Here is a 15,793-nt window from a genome sequence, read left to right as displayed (position 1 = left end):
CTGTCAGGCCGCCTCAGTGGATCTGGCTGTTTTTCTCCCAAAAGCCTGAAATCTCCTCACCATGCTCTGGGCTCCTCTCATCCTCCTGCTGGGGACGTGGTGCACAGGTGAGAACAGGGGGAGCGGGTTACATACACTTTAAAGTTGCTGCTGAGGCCAATGTACAAACTGTGTCAACAGCAACCAGGGATTGGCAGGGAGGAGTTGACAGGTCTCTACAATATTTTCCAGGGTCCAGTTCCCAGCCAGTGGTGACTCAGCCGCCTTCAGTGTCAGTGTCCCCAGGAAACACCGTGAAACTCTCTTGCACCGTCAGCAGCGGAACAGCATCAGTGACTATGACGTGACGCTGGTACCAGCAGCAACCTGGGAATTCTCCACGATACCTGCTGAGATACAAGTCAGATTCTGACAAGTACCAGGGCTCCGGGGTCCCTGCTCGCTTCTCTGGTTCCAAAGACACGGCCAGTAACACCGGTTATCTGACCATCTCCGGGGCCCTGGCCGAGGATGATGCTGATTATTACTGTAATATATGGCACGGTGATGCTTGTCACTGTGACACAGTCAGAAGGAAGTGAGACAAAACCTCCCTCCCCAGCCTGGGCCCAGCAGGAATTGCAGGAGCTGCCGCGTTTGGTCTCCCCTCTAACACATCACACCAATGTTTGATCTTCACAGCGAAGCTCCGTCCCCACTCTGAGGCAGGGTTCGCTCTTGTCCTGTTTCTCTTGTTCTCTTTGCAGGGGCAATGCAGCTCCTCGCCAGCCTTCCTGCTCTCTCCTCACGCTGACTCTGTGGGGAGCTGGGTGGGACATCTCTGCCCTTCTCCCTCCTTCTATCTCTGTTCATGGGGAAGAGGGAGGACAATTCTTCTTGGCTCCCTCTGTGCTTTGCGTTAATGGCTTTTCCCCCACTCCTTCCTCCATCTCCTGCAGGACCTGGCCTCTGTCCTGAAAGGGTCTATGGGTCACCATCCCCTCCAGGCAGGGGGAGCTTTCAGGTCTGGTTAAGCCTCATACGACATCCCCATTTACATCTCCAGAGTTAGGAGGCTTCCAGCCATCAAAGCTGCTTTGCCCTGCCCAGCTCCTGCTGTTACACAGTCTCCCAAGTTGTTTTCTTAGGCGATGTCTACAGTGTGCAGCTTACAGATAGGGGCGGCTCCAGGCCCCAGCACGCCACGGGGGGGGGGGGGGGGCGCTCTGCCAGTCGCCGGGAGGGCGGCAGGCAGACAGCCTTCGGCGGCATGCCTGCGGAGGGTCTGCTGGTCCCACAGCTTCGGTGAAAGGTCCACCTGCGGGAGGTCCACCAAAGACACGGGACCAGCGGACCCTCCACAGGCACGCCTGAGGAGGGAGGTCCACCATAGCCACGGGACCTGCGACCGGCAGAGCGCCCCCAACGGTCTGCCATCGTGCTTGGGGTGGCGAAATGTCTAGAGCCGCCCCTGCTTCCAGAGAGTGGCTGCAGCCACGCCGGTGTAAGCTGCACAGTGTAGTCGCTCTTTGGCATGGGAGAGAGCTCTCCCGGCAACAAAATAAAACCACCAGACCAGGGGTAGCAACTCGTTGCTGGGAGAGTGTCTCCCGCAGATGAAGTGCTGTTCACACGGGTGCTTTTTGTCATTAAAACTTTGGTCATTCAGAGGGGTGTTTTTTTCACACCTCAGAGCAACAAAGGTTTTAATGAGGAAAGTGCCAGTGTAGACAGAGCCTTAGTGTGAGTGACTTTTAGGCTTGGAAGAAATGTTTGTGGTATTTTGAGCAAACAAGGCGAGAGGGAGCTGTGGGAGCTGCAGGGGAGTTTGCTGTCTGCCAGGGCTCTGATCAGAGTCAGTTTTTGAGGCAGAGTTGTTTCCTGGCCCCCTGGCAGTGGTGTTGGGCTGAGATTCCTGGGAGAAGGGCTCACCTTGCTTCTCCATTCCAGAACCAGGATATGTGGAAATAAACTGAGCTACACACAGAATATACCCAGACTCCATGTCACTGATTGCCCCTCCACTGGGGAGCTGGCCTGCAAGGCCCAAACATCTCCCCTGCATCACAAAGGGCTGACACTGGTGTCAGAAAAGGGACACTAGTATTATTAAAAGAGGCAAAAATACAAATACCTACTGGGAGGGGGCGGCTTCCCTCTCTTGGGCTGTATCACTCCCCATCAAGGCAGGTGCAAGTGCCTAAGTAGCGGGGAAATCCCTTCCGCAGATGTGAGCAGGCTGGTGACGTGATCAGTCCACAGAAGAACAAACACTCTGAAAAGGAACAACGTGAATGTTGGAAATAACTGTACACCGGTGATTCCCTGGAGCTGTGAGACAGTCAGTAGGGACCAGAGTTCCCATGAGCTCAGCATGCAGGCCCCGAGCTCTTGTGAAACGCTGGAAGGACTGATCATAGTAATAGCAACATTGACCACTAGGGGGAGCTCGTCATCTACCCAGTACTGGAGCTGGGCGTCTGGATTAGTGCAGCCGAGCACAGGTCTCAGGCTACAAACTGCTGGGATAGAGACATCCCTGGGCATCAGGTTTCTCATATCGCAACAGCTTTCCCCTTTCTAATGTGACCCTGGAGGAAGCTAAGGGGAGAGAAGCAGAAGTTCTCTCCCTCTTCTGCTGCCACATTCCCGTCCCGCTGCCCACACCACGTCCTTCTGCAGGGAAAGCCACTAAAAGCCGTCAGGAGCCAGCTGCCTCGCTCACCACAGGACCCATGGCGCACAGTATCCTTAGCTAGTTCCTCACCACCTTTCCATGAGCTTCCCGTGAGCAGGGTGCAGCACAGAAGGGTTTCAGCCCCTCCCCCATCCCTTTCCAGCAGTAAGTCCCTCAGCAGCATCTTCCAAGAGCACCAAAACCACCCAGCCACACGTCCACCACCCAGTGGCAGCCATATTGTCCACTCCCAAGCCCCATGCCAACACCACGCCCCAGGCAGCAGCTGCTAATCCCAGACGCCATCAGTCCACACCAGCCACACCTCTAGGGTGACCAGAGGTCGCAATTTTATAGGGACAGTCCCGATTTTGGGGGCTTTTTCTTATATAGGCTCCTATTACTCCCCACCCCCATCCCAATTTTTTACACTTGCTGTCTGGTCACCCTACACACCTCTCAGAGACACCTGCATAACCTGCACCGCCAGCAAGTCTCAAAAGCCATCACACCAAACACAGCCCCAAACAAGCCATAGTTTCTTGCAGTTGCAAAACTTGTGGGTCAGGATCATGGCAAGAAACCCAGCTAGCTTTGCAATGCCAAGCAGACAACATTGGAGACTCCTCGCTCCAGGGGGAGTGCTCTGAACGGTAACGGTCTGAGCCGACACAGCACTTCGGAGCCCCTCACCCCCAAGATACGCTTCATTTTTCCTTGCAAATGGAAAAAAACAAAACAATTCTTGGGTCTGTCAGTAGCTGTTTCTGAGGGGAGGGAGGTGCCAGAAGCAGCCAATGAGCAGGGAGCTGATTTGCATGAAGGGGCCGTTCTCCAGCTTTGAGGGTTTAAGAGGGAATCGGAGGGTCCCAGCCACAGACCCGTTTGCCTCAGGAAGCCGAGCTCGTCTGGATTCCCACCATGGCCTGGGTCCCTCTGCTCCTCACGCTGCTCACTTACTGCTCAGGTGCAAGGAGTCTGGAAGCGGGAGGGGGGCTTATCTCAGTCTTTCAATCAAAGGGGGTCGTTGATTTTAGAGCCATTTCCTCCATTGGTTCCCCACCAGGCTGCTGGCCCAGAGCTTTAATCATCATGATTTTATTCTCATGTTTTCTCCTCCTGTTGCAGGTTCTCTCGCCCAGTACGTGCTGACCCAGCCGCCTTCAGTGTCTGTGTCTCCAGGGCAAAATGCTCAACTCACCTGCACAGGGGAAAAAGTTGATGAACAGAGTGTGCACTGGTACCAGCAGAAACTGGGCCGTGCCCCCGTACTCGTTATATATGCAGATAGTGAGAGACCCTCCGGAATCCCAGAGCGATTCTCTGGGACCAGCTCCGGTAAAACAGCCACATTAACCATCACTGGAGTCCAGGCGCAGGACGAGGCTGATTATTACTGTCAGGTGTGGGATAGTGATAGTAGCACTGCTCACAGTGACACAGCCAGATGGGGAAGTGAGGCCAAAACTGCCCGTTGATGCGGAGATCATTTATTCTCATTCTTTCTGTGACAGCATGAGGGGCCATTTCTGAGCTGGGAATGGAGGCTTCTTATTTCATCTGCCCACAAACCCTTCTTGGCAGCCTGGGCTCACAGTTTGTCTCTGTAGTAAGCCCTGGGGTGGAAAAGGGCTGCGTCCTCCCTCTCCTGGCACAGGCTCCAGGTTCTGCGCTCCAGTGAGAGGAGAGGCCCATTCTGAGCACTGGAAAGTCCCCCAGCAGACAGCTCTTGTGTGGGTGGCTCCTGCCCCGGCCATGCAGCCATTGCTACTGAGACCCTGGGGGGCCTGAGGAAAGCGAGAGCCGGTGCCACACCCCTGCCTCTCAGGAGGTGGCCAGGTGACTCAGTAGCCCACCAGCTGCTCTTCTTCTGAATCGAATCCTCAGGGGAGTGGGGTAAACACGGCAGTGATGCCGTTACCAAGTGTCCAGAGGGTTGTCTGAGTAAATGAACTTTGTGACTCCATTGTTGGCAGGACATTGATGTAAAGGTTGAACAGGATTGGAGAAAGCAGACAGCCCTGGGGTACCCATTGCTCTGTCATCTCCAAGCACTCATCTTCTCCCCCATATGGACTCTGAACTGCATCCATCACCATCTCGACTAATAGACACTGATGGACCTATCCTCCATGAACTTACCTAGTTCTTTTACAAACCCGGTTATTCTTTTGGCCTTCACAACATCCCCTGGCAACAAATTCCGCAGGCTGATTGGGCGTTGTGTGAAGAAGTACTCACTTAGGTTTCTTTTAAATCTGCTGCCTAGTAATTTCATTGGGTGACCCCTGGTTCAATTGTTATGGGACAGGGTAAATAACACTTATTGACTTTCTCCACACCAGTCATGATTTTATGGACCTATATCATACCCCCATCTCTTTTCCAAGATAAACAATCCCAGTCTTTTTAATCTCACCTCAGATGGAAGCTGATCAATAACTCAAACCATTTTTGTTGCTCCTCTTTATACCGGATCCATATCGGGATACAGCTCCCAGGTATCAAGAGTCTCAAATAGAAGAGGTGGAGCTTCTGAAAGGCCGACTGGGTAAAATACCGGAGAGCGCTAGAGAAGAGAGTGGTGAAAACACCAGCCCAGCATTGCTTGGTATATGAGACCTACCGTCGCTTCTGTGGTGCTATCTACAAAGCAGCCTGCAGAGCCATCCCACGTGGTTGCCACCTGGTCTACATCTCCTGTCTCGACAAGGAGAGCGCTGCCTTGCTCGAGCAGTGTGAGGTATCTGGTGACCCAGATGTCGCTGACCATCTGATTGAATCGTTGGACACTGCTCGCTGAGCCAGATGGGAGGAGATGACCGAAAGGATGAGCTTTACCTGCTCCAGCTGCAAGTGTTGGAGTCAGCACTGATGCCTTGGAGCAGCGCAGCAGCCACCTGCACTCTGCCCACCCTCAGTGACACCCAGCCAGGTTTCCAGACACCTCCTGAAAGTGGCCAGAGCACCTTTGGAGAAACAGGTGCGAAGAGAAGTGAGGAATGAATGGCGTTTGTTTAAACGTGTACACCAGATCAAAAGCTGTCCAGAACCATTCACCGTAACAGCCGGAACAGACACTGGGTAGCATCAAGTGTGGAACAGTTGCGGGCTATGACACCATCTCTCCAGAATTCCTGAAAACCTTGGACCCCATATGCGGCTTTGGGTTGTGAAATTCGTCACCAGGGTCATCAGTGAAGGGAGGCCACCAAAGATATGGCACACCGCAAAAAACATTGGCCTCCTAAAGCCTGGAAAGGACCCAAGTCAAGCATCAAGCTATCGTCCCATATCATTACTGTCAGTGTGCTTCAAGGCACTGGAGAGCTTGGTCCTACAGTGCATATTACCTGATGTGGAGAGAATTTGTGGCCCTGGCGAAGCCGGCTTTCGCTGAGCCGTAGCACATGAGACCAAGAACTCGCGCTGATCCTATTTGCTGAAAATCGTTTCCACGGAAACTTGAAAACAGGCGCTGTTTTCATCCATCTAACACAGGCGTACGATATCTGCCTCTCCGCACTCTGAAAACTGACCATTTTTTCCTACTCTTTGTTTCCTATCTTTTAAGCAGTTACTGATTCAGGCAAGGACCTTCCCTCCTATCCCCTGGCTTACTTTGTTTAATAGCCTTTGCAGTAAGAACTTATCAAAGACTTTCTGAAAGTCCAAGTACATTATATCCACTGGCTCACCCTTGTCCTCGTGCTTGTTGACACTCTCAGAGAATTGTAATCGATTGGTGAATTCTAAGAGCTCTGCCCTTCCCCCTCCACATTCTCTCTCTTTACTCAGGGAAGAGGGGACGACAACTTGTCCCAGCTCACTCCATGGACCATGTGACTGCTCAGTCCAGTCTCTCGCCTCCATTTCCTTGTGCAGGACAGGAACTCTCTGCTGACTAAGAGTCTCCATCCCCTTCAGCCTCAGAACAGGCAGAGGAAGCTGCCACTCTGGTAACACCCTCCTGAGACATCCCCATTCAGGGCCCCAAAGATCTTGCCAAGGGCCTGCAGCAAAGTGGGGGAAGGGAGATGCTGAGCTTTCCAATGTAAGACAGGCCCCTGGGCTGGGTGATGGAGCAGGGCTGTTTCCTTAAATATTCACAGGGAAGCATCAGCCTACCCAGGAATGACATTCTGACTGATGTACGTGGGAATGACAGAAATTCCACTGAGAACGTACCTGGTAGGGCTGCTAACCCTCCAGGAGTTTCCTAATTTCTCGAGGAGCTAAAGATTAATCTTTAATAAAGATTATATCATGGGATGAAACCTCCAGGAATACGGCCCACCAAAATTGGCAACCCGAATACCCGGGGTGCGTGTCACTGATCGACCCTCCACTGCAGAGCTGGCCTGCACGGCCCCAGAATCCACTACCGCTCACCCCGGGTGCCCCTGGGGTCAGAACAGGCCATTAGTGTCACGGGAAGAGGCAACAATAGCAAACCAGCTAGGAGGAGGTGACTTCCCTAGCTTGGGTCGCATTAGTCTTAATCTAGGCAGGTGCAATTTCAGAAATCCCTGGGAAATCCCTTCCAAAGGTGTGAGCAGCCTGATGAGCTGATCAGTGCAGCCAGCACAGAGAACACCACCCTGAAAAGAAACAACATGAATGCTGGAAACAACTGTACAGTGATGTTCCCTGCAGCTGTGAGAGACAGTGAGTAGGGGCCCACTTTGTGATGAGCTCAGCATGGAGGGTCTCTAGCTTTTGTGAAACCCCCGTCAGAATAATCTTAGTAACAGCAGCACTGACCACCAGGGGGTGCTCTTCACCCTCACAGTACTGGAGCTCAGAGTCTGTACTAGGGCAGAGTAACAGGTGTCAGGCTACACACTGCTGGGCTAGAGAGATCTCTGGGCTTTGGGGCTTTTTATTCCCCACCAGCGCTCACATCATCTGGACAAGGGACCCTAGAGAACCTTGTTTGGATTCCAACTTCCCAGCTGCCCCCTCTGCTCCCTGGTCTCTGGGGCAGGGGTTCTCCGACTGGCAGTCTTGTTGGGAGTGCTCGGAGGGTCACGACAAGGTCACCAAAACCCAGAGGCTGCTGTAACTCAGGGGGGGTAAACGTTCCCCTCGCCCTGGCCACACTGGCCTGCTGCAAGGAAGTACCACTGAAAGGGGAGCAGTCAGGAGCCAGTTGCCTCCCCACCAGGAGTGCAGAAGGGTCTCAGTCCCACCCTTCCCAGCAGGGCCTCCCCTAGCAGCATGCGCCAATAGCCCCCCACAGCCACCCAGCAGCACCATCCTGGCCAGTCCCAGCCCCAATCAAGCACAACCCCAGAGCCCAGGCAGCAGCCACTCACTCCACAAGCCATCAGCCTGCAGCAGCCACACCTGCCAGTGACACCTAAACAGCCAGCAGCCGACACATCCCACACAGCCCCAAACCAGCCAGGGTTTCTTGCAGCCATAAACATTGTGAGTCACGGTCATGGCAAGAAACCCAGCTAGGTTTGCAATGCCCAGGGGGGAACGTTGGAGACTCCTCGCTCCAGGGGCAGTGCTCTGAATGTAACGATCTGAGCAGACACAAAACTTGAGGAGCCCCTCACCCCCAAGATAAGCTTCATTTTTCCTTGCAAATGGAAAACAAAACAATTCTTGGGTCTGTCAGTTGCTGTCTCTGAGGGGAGGGAGGTGCCAGCAGCAGCCAGTGAGCAGGTAACCGATTTGCATGGAGGGACCATTCTCCAGCGCTAGGGGTTTAAGAGAGAATCGGAGCGTCCCAGCCACAGACCCGTTTGCCTCAGGAAGCCGAGCTCGTCTGGATTCCCACCATGGCCTGGGCTCCTCTGCTCCTCACGCTGCTCACTTACTGCTCAGGTACTGCGAGGGGTGGGGAAGGAGCTTATCTCGGTCTTTCAGTCAAAGAGGACTTTGATTTTAGAGCCATTTCTCCCATTGTCCTCAGGCTGTTGGCTGAGAGCTTTCATCATCATGATTTTATTCCCATGTTTTCTCCTCCTCTTGCAGGTTCTCTCGCCCAGTACGTGCTGACCCAGCCGCCTTCAGTGTCTGTGTCTCCAGGGCAAAATGCTCAACTCACCTGCACAGGAGAAAAAGTTGACAAACAGTATGTGAGCTGGTACCAGCAGAAACCTGGCCGTGCCCCCGTACTTGTTATATATAAGGATAGTGAGAGACCCTCCGGAATCCCGGAGCGATTCTCTGGGGCCAGCTCCGGTAAAACAGCCACATTAACTATCACTGGAGTCCAGGCACAGGATGAGGCTGATTATTACTGTCAGGTGTGGGATAGTGACAGTAGCACTGCTCACAGTGACACAGCCAGATGGGGAAGTGAGGCCAAAACTGCCCGTTGATGCGGGGGATCATTTATTCTCATTCTTTCTGTGACAGCGTGAGGGGCCATTTCTGAGCTGGGGATGGAGGCTTCTTATTTCATCTGACCACAAACCCTTCTCGGCAGCCTGGGCTCACAGTTTGTCTCCGTAGTAAATCCTGGGATGGGAAAGGGCTGAGTCCTCCCTCCCCTGGCACAGGCTCCAGGCTTTACATTCCAGTGAATTGAGAGGCCCATTCTGAGCACTGGAAAGTCCCCCAGCAGACAGCTCTCACATGGGTGGCTCCTGCCCCGGCCATGCAGCCATTGCTACTGAGAAGCCCAGGGGGTGCTGAGGAAAGGGCGAGGGGACACCCCCCTGCCTCTCAGGAGGTGGCCAGGTTACTCAGTAGCCCACCAGCTGCTCTTCTTTGAATCAAATTCCCAAGGGCGTGGGGTAAGCACGGCAGTGATGCCATTAACGAGTGTCCAGAGGGTGGTCGATGTGCTCCTGCCGTACTGGAGTTGTGCAGAGCAGGGATTGAGCGCTCCAGGGGGGATCTCACCCCCGAAAGAGGGTTTGCTGAGGGTCCCCTCTGGGTGCAGCCTGGGGCATCGAAAGCAAAGTGGGTTCCACGTAACTAGAGCTGCACCAAACATTTCAGACAAATAATTTATTCAGTAAAAGGTGCAGTTTCCGTCCAACCGAAGCAACGCACAAATTGGACCCGGCTGGTTTTGGCCAGTCACAGACTGGCCAGAGGTGGGGCTGGTGCTGCTCTTACTGTTCCTGACACTCCCCGCCCACCACGCTTCGCTTACCCGGTGGGGAGGGGGCTCACCTAGACCATGACAGGCCCGCCCAGAGAATTCAGGGGGCCTGGGGAAAATACATTTTGGGGGCCCCTTCTATAAAAAAATTGCAATACTATATTCTCATGGGGGCCCTTGCGGGGCCCACGGCAAATTGCCCCACTTGCTCCCCCTCACGGGCGCCCCTGGGAAAAATAAACCTTCCGCATTTCGGCACAAACCCAGTTTTGAGAAAACTTCTTTACAAGGTATCACTGGTTCTCAGCATCAGCTAGTGCTAAAAGGCACTAAAGCTCATTAAAAGAGTTGGACAAATATTTTCCATCAAAACTTTTTCTGGATCGAAAACTAGGGGGGTTTAAAAAGCAGAAAAAAATCATGGACAATGTCTGCTTTCCTTCAAAATTTGTTGTGGTTTTTTAAATTGAAAAGCTGAAATTAGTCTGCCAAAACCTGAACATGGTTTGAGGTTTCAGAAGTGTGTGGCCAAATATTTGCTGCTTGCTGTGTTTGATTGTTTAAAGCAACAATAAAAAAATTCCGCTTAAAAAAAATCCAAAACTTTTGAACCACCTCTGCTTGTAACCAAACACCTGAGCCCATCTAGGCAGAGATTTTTCCAGGTTTCTGATACTCTGCTGGCTTCATTGACTCATATCTGTCTCCATAACTTTGGGTTCATTTAGGTTAGAAAATAAGAACAGCCGTCCAGGAGTGTGCAGTGCAGAAGGGTCTCAGCCCCACCCTCTCCAGCAGGGCCTCCCCTAGCAGCATGCTCCAATAGCCCCCCACAGCCACCCAGCAGCACCATCCTGGCCAGACCCAGCCCCAGTCAAGCACAACCCCAGAGCCCAGGCAGCAGCCACTCACTCCACGAGCCATCAGCCTGCAGCAGCCACACCTGCCAGTGACACCTAAACAGCCAGCAGCCGACACATCCCACACACAGCCCCAAACCAGCCAGGGTTTCTTGCAGCCATAAACATTGTGGGTCAGGGTCATGGCAAGAAACCCAGCTAGGTTTGCAATGCCGAGTGGGGAACGTTGGAGACTCCTCGCTGCAGGGGGAGTGCTCTGAATGTAACGGTCTGAGCAGACACAGCACTTTGGGAGCCCCTCACCCCCTAGATAAGCTTCATTTTTCCTTGCAAATGGAAAACAAAACAATTCTTGGGTCTGTCTGTAGTTGTCTCTAAGGGGCCTGATCAGCCTGGTTAGTGTGGAACATCCTTAACGGAAGAGGGTGAATGCTGGAAGGGACTGGCTAGTGATGTTACCTACAGCCCTGGTGAGTCAGGGATGGGATCATGGCAAGTGCGACGCTGGCCACTAGGGGGCGATATCAATCAGTGGGAGCCGACCCCACTGCAGGGAGGGGCTGTGAGGGCCGGTGTGCACCAGCCCTGGGTGTTGGGTGAGGTGCGTGTGCCACACGCTCAGAGTCAGGGGCTGTCAGCGCCCAGCACCAGACCCCTCCGGCTCCAGCCCACAAACACTCACACTCTGCGCAATAACAAAGGACGCTGTGCGAGGGCTGCCAGGAATAAACGGGGCCATCGCACTTGGCACGACGGCTGAAAGGCACAAAGAAAAGATGAACCAGCAGCTCCTCCCTCATTCCCGTGGGGCGGCCGGGCCAGACCTGAGCAGGGCTGTGACCCGCTCACTAGGGGCCAGGTTCCAGTTCCCAGAGTGAGGAGCCAGGCCCAGCCAGCCCCGTGGAATAGGGAGTTTGTGCGTCAAATCGGGACAGTCCTGCGCACCAGGGGATTGATGTAAGGTCTGCGAATATCAACTGCCCTCATCCAGCCCCCACTCCGTTCCCAGCACCAACACCAGTCCCCATCCACCAGCAACCGCCCATCCAGCCCCCTCTCCAAAACTAGCCCAATTCCAGTCCCCATATAACAGCACCCCCCATCCAGCTCCCCCTCTGTAAGCAGCCCCCACACCAGCCCCAATCCAACAGCAGCCACGCATCCAGCACCCCAGAAATGATCACCCCAAAACTGGCCAGCATTTCTTCCTGCAATGACCGAAAATGGTGGCATGACTCTGAAAACAATTGTGGCCTGGGGGCATGAGAAGAAACCACAGTTTAATTTGAGGTCCCAGGCAGATAAAGTTGGAGACTTCTGTGAAGATGGCTCTGCACTTGACTTTCTGAGCAGACCAAACCCATTGGGAGCTCCTCACCTCTGGGACGAGCTAGACTGAAGGGATTTATGCAGAGAGACTCTGCCCTGGGTCCCTGTGCTCTTGGGGAGTGAAAGGCAGCAGCAGCCAGTGAGCAGGGAGCAGATTTGCATGAAGGGGCCGTTCTCCAGCTCTGGAGGATTAAGAGAGACTCTGAGGGTTCCAGCCACAGACCCGTTTGCCTCAGGAAGCCGAGCTCGTCTGGATTCCCACCATGGCCTGGGCCCCTCTGCTCCTCGTGCTGCTCACTTACTGCTCAGGTATTATAAGCAGGAGAGTTTTTCTCCATCTCTTTATTCAGGGGTTTTTCTCTTCCTCAGGTTCCTGCACAGCCTATGGTGTGTTAGCTTTTGAAATATTGATTTTATCCCCATGTTTTCTCCTCCTGTTGCAGGTTCGCTCGCCCAGTACATGCTGACTCAGCCGCCTTCAGTGTCTGTGTCTCTAGGGCAAAAGGCTCAACTCACCTGTTCGGGAAACAACATTGGGGGCAAGTACGTGCACTGGTACCAACAGAAACCTGGCAGTGCCCCACTACTCGTTATATATGAGGATAGCAGCAGACCCTCTGGAATCCCTGATCGATTCTCTGGGGCCAACTCCGGGAACACGGCCACGTTAACCATCACTGGAGTCCAGGCGCAGGACGAGGCTGATTATTACTGTCAGGTGTGGGACAGAGACAGTAGCACTGCTCACAGTGACACAGCCAGATGGGGAAGTGAGACACAAACATCTAGTCATCAAAGGGGAACGTTTAATAGCATTCTTGCTTTAAACAACCTTTCATTAACTAGGAGACAATGCAGACAGAAGCCCAGCAGCAGAGCGGGGACTATCCAGTTTATTGCACTGAGTGCAGCATGTATGATTACCTGCCCTGTGGGCGGGTGGCGTATGTGTGCAGTTGATGCAAGGAGCTCCTGGCCCTCAGAGACCACGTACTGACTTTGGAGGCCAGGCTGGCTGAACTGGAGGAACTAAGAGAGGCAGAGAGCTATGTTGATGAGGCTTTCTGGGACACTGTAGAATTGTCCCACCTCCGCTCAGACAGCCCCTGCGCTGTTGAGGAGGATGAAAGGTCCAGGGAAGCAGAGCAATCAATGGGAGCAGAGGGAAACCTTCCCATAGTTGGGACCCTCCTTCCAGATGGTGCTGGGGTTGCCTCTCGCACTGAGGTTACCTCTCCGGGGGAGGGAACGCCAGTTTCTAGGAAAAGGCAGGTGTTAGTAATGGGAGATTCGATCATTAGAAACGCAGATAGCTGGGTTTGTGATGACCGGGAGAACCGTATGGTGACTTGCCTGCCTGGTGCGAAGGTTGCGGATCTCTCGAGGCATCTAGACAGACTTATGTGTAGTGCTGGGGAGGAGCCGGTGGTCGTGGTACATGTAGGTACCAATGACATAGGGAAGGGTAGGAGAGATGTCCTAGAAGCCAAATTTAGGCTGCTAGGGAAGAGACTGAAATCCAGGACCTCTATGGTGGCATTCTCAGAAATGCTCCCAGTTCCACGCGCAGGGCCAGGTAGGCAGGCAGAGCTTCAGAGTCTCAATGCGTGGATGAGACGATGGTGTAGAGAGGAGGGGTTCACATTCATTAGGAACTGGGGAAACTTTTGGGATGGGGGGAGCCTATACAGGAGAGATGGGCTCCTCCTAAACCAAAGTGGAACCAGACTGCTGGCACTAAACATTAAAAAGGTTGTAGAGCAGTTTTTAAACTAGGAGATGGGGGAAAGCCGACTGCTGCAGAGGAGCATGTGGATCGTACACAGACTTCTCTTAGGGGAGAGTCTGATGATAGAGAATCTCCAGGTTATAGTCAGGAGCAGAGGACGGAAGAGGATAATGTAAGGGCTGGATCAGATGATAAACAGTCACATAAAAAAGAATCTGGCACATCAGAAAAGGGCAGACAAATAAACAGGGACAAGCTTTTAAAGTGCTTGTACACAAATGCTAGAAGTCTAAATAATAAGATGGGTGAACTAGAGTGCCTTGTGATAAAGGAGGATATTGATATAATAGGCATCACAGAAACCTGGTGGACTGAGAGCAATCAATGGGACACAATCATTCCGGGGTACAAAATATATCAGAAGGACAGATCAGGTAGTGAGGGGGGTGAGTGGCACTATATGTGAAAGAAAATGTAGATTCAAATGAAGTAAAAATCTTAAGCAAATCCACATGTTCCATAGAATCTCTATGGATAGAAATTTCATGCTCTAATAAAAATATAACATTAGGGATCTATTATTGACCACCTGACCAGGACAGTAATAGTGATGATGGAATGCTAAAGGAAATTACAGAGGCTATCACAATTAAGAACCCAATAATAGTGGGGGATTTCAATTATCCCCATATTGACTGGGAACATTTCACTTCAGGACGAAATGCAGAGATAAAATTTCTGAATACTTTAAATGACTGCTTCATGGAGCAGCTGGTACGGGAACCCATAAAGGGAGAGGCAACTCTAGATTTAATCCTGAGTGGAGCGCAGGAGCTGGTCCAAGAGGTAACTATAGCAGGACCGCTGGGAAATAGTGACCATAATACAATAGCATTCAACATCCCTGCGGTGGGAAGAACACCTCAACAGCCCAACACTGTGGCATTTAATTGCGAAAGGGGGAACTATGCAAAAATGAAGGGGTTAGTTAAACAAAAGTTAAAAGGTACAGTGACTAAAGTGAAATCCCTGCAAGCTGCATGGGCGCTTTTTAAAGACACCATAATAGAGGCCCAACTTCAATGTATACCCCAAATTAAGAAACACAGTAAAAGAACTAAAGAGCCACCGTGGCTTAACAACCATGTAAAAGAAGCAGTGAGAGATAAAAAGACTTCCTTTAAAAAGTGGAAGTCAAATCCTAGTGAGGCAAATAGAAAGGAGCACAAACACTGCCAACTTAAGTGCAAGAGTGTAATAAGAAAAGCCAAAGAGGAGTTTGAAGAACGGCTAGCCAAAAACTCCAAAGGTAATAACAAAATGTTTTTTAAGTACTTCAGAAGCAGGAAGCCTGCTAAACAACCAGTGGGGCCCCTTGACGATCGAAATACAAAAGGAGCGCTTAAAGACAATAAAGTCATTGCGGAGAAACTAAATGGATTCTTTGCTTCAGTCTTCACGGCTGAGGATGTTAGGGAGATTCCCAGACCTGAGCTGGCTTTTGTAGGTGACAAATCTGAGGAACTGTCACAGATTGAAGTGTCACTAGAGGAAGTTTTGGAATTAATTGATAAACTCAACATTAACAAGTCACCGGGACCAGATGGCATTCACCCAAGAGTTCTGAAAGAACTCAAATGTGAAGTTGCGGAACTATTAACTAAGATTTGTAACCTGTCCTTTAAATTGGCTTCGGTACCCAATGACTGGAAGTTAGCTAATGTAACGCCAATATTTAAAAAGGGCTCTAGTGGCAATCCCAGCAATTACAGACCAGTAAGTCTAACGTCGGTACCGGGCAAATTAGTCGAAACAATAGTTAAGAATAAAATTGTCAGACACATAGAAAAACAAACTGTTGAGCAATAGTCAACATGGGTTCCGTAAAGGGAAATCATGTCTTACTAATCTATTAGAGTTCTTTGAAGGGGTCGACAAACATGTGGACAAGGGGAATCCAGTGGGCATAGTGTACTTAGATTTCCAGAAAGAGCCTTTGGTGAGGGACCTTGTCAAAGGCTTACGTAAATTAAGCTGTCATGGGATAAAAAGGAAGGTCCTTTCATGGACTGAGAACTGGTTAAAAGACAGGGAACAAAGGGTAGGAATTAATGGTAAATTCTCAGAATGGAGAGGGGTAACTAGTGGTG

General features: G+C 51.8%; 2 protein-coding genes, 1 pseudogene and 1 gene segment (V, D, J or C); all 4 read left to right on the top strand.

Moving 5' to 3' along the window:
• Nucleotides 1–15,793, top strand: part of LOC120386421 (immunoglobulin lambda-1 light chain-like) — a 459,811-nt gene that overhangs the window by 321,506 nt on the left and 122,512 nt on the right. The gene's annotated exons all lie outside the window — the stretch shown is intronic.
• Nucleotides 1–15,793, top strand: part of LOC120386422 (immunoglobulin lambda-1 light chain-like) — a 482,696-nt gene that overhangs the window by 377,364 nt on the left and 89,539 nt on the right. The gene's annotated exons all lie outside the window — the stretch shown is intronic.
• The window catches only part of LOC120386423, a 309,162-nt gene that overhangs the window by 225,985 nt on the left and 67,384 nt on the right, over nt 1–15,793 (top strand).
• On the top strand, nt 16–4,134 carry LOC120386270 (annotated as a pseudogene).

The sequence above is a fragment of the Mauremys reevesii genome, linkage group 18 (assembly GCF_016161935.1).
Source record: "Mauremys reevesii isolate NIE-2019 linkage group 18, ASM1616193v1, whole genome shotgun sequence".
In the NCBI taxonomy this organism is placed as follows: domain Eukaryota; kingdom Metazoa; phylum Chordata; order Testudines; family Geoemydidae; genus Mauremys; species Mauremys reevesii.
The sequence above is the reverse complement of the archived record's forward strand: the minus strand, read 5'-3'. Positions and strand labels throughout refer to the sequence as shown.